Here is a 1,094-nt window from a genome sequence, read left to right as displayed (position 1 = left end):
CGGCCCCGCAAAAAAGATAGTACAAAGTTAGGCCTCATGCACACGACCGTTGTGTGCATCCGTGGCCGTTGTTCCGTTTTCCGTGATTTTCTGCGGACCCATTGACTTTCAATGGGTCCGTTGAAAACTCGGAAAATGCACCGTTGTTCATCAGTGGCCGTGATCCATGTTTCCTGTCCGTCAAAAAAATAGGACCTGTCCTATTTTTTTGACGGACAACGGTTCACGGACCCATTCAAGTCAATGGGTCCGTGAAAGAACACGGATGCACACAAGATTGGCATCCACGATCCGTGGCCGTAGGTGACTTTCATACAGACGGATCCGTCTGCATAAAAGCTTTTTCAGAGCTGAGTTTTCACTTTGTGAAAACTCTGATCCGACAGTATATTCTAACACAGAGGCGTTCCCATAGTCATGGGGACGCTTCTAGTTAGAATATACTACGAACTGTGTACATGACTGCTGCCTGGCAGCACCCTATCTCTTACAAGGGGCTGTGATCCGTACAATTAACCCCTCAGGTGCTGCACCTGAGGGGTTAATTGTGCATATCATAGCCCCCTATAAGACATCAGGGGCTGCCAGAGAGCAGGGGGCAGATCCCTCCCTCCCTCTATTGTAATATTTTCATTGGTGGCACAGTGTGCGGCCTCCCCTCCCCCCCCAGGGGTTAATTGTGCTGATCACAGCCCCCTGTAAGAGATCGGGTGCTGCCAGGCAGCAGGAGGCAGTCATGGACACAGTTCTTAGTATATTCTAACTTGAAGCGTCCCCATCACCATGGGAACGCCTCTGTGTTAGATCGTGAAACTCAGATCCGACAGTATATTCTAACTCATATCCGACAGTATATTCTAACAAAGAGGCATTCCCATGGTGATGGGGACGCTTCAAGTTAAAATATACCATCGGGTTGGAGAAAACTCCGATGGTATAATAGGGACTCCTGACTTTACATTGAAAGTCAATGGGGGACGGATCCGTTTGCAATTGCACCATATTGTGTCAACGTCAAACGGATCCGTCCCCACGGCCAGGCGGACACCAAAACGATTTTTTCTTCATGTCTGTGGATCCTCCAAAAATCAAGG

This window comes from Bufo gargarizans, chromosome 2, assembly GCF_014858855.1.
Source record: "Bufo gargarizans isolate SCDJY-AF-19 chromosome 2, ASM1485885v1, whole genome shotgun sequence".
Taxonomy (NCBI): domain Eukaryota; kingdom Metazoa; phylum Chordata; class Amphibia; order Anura; family Bufonidae; genus Bufo; species Bufo gargarizans.
Note: the sequence above shows the minus strand (reverse complement) of the source record.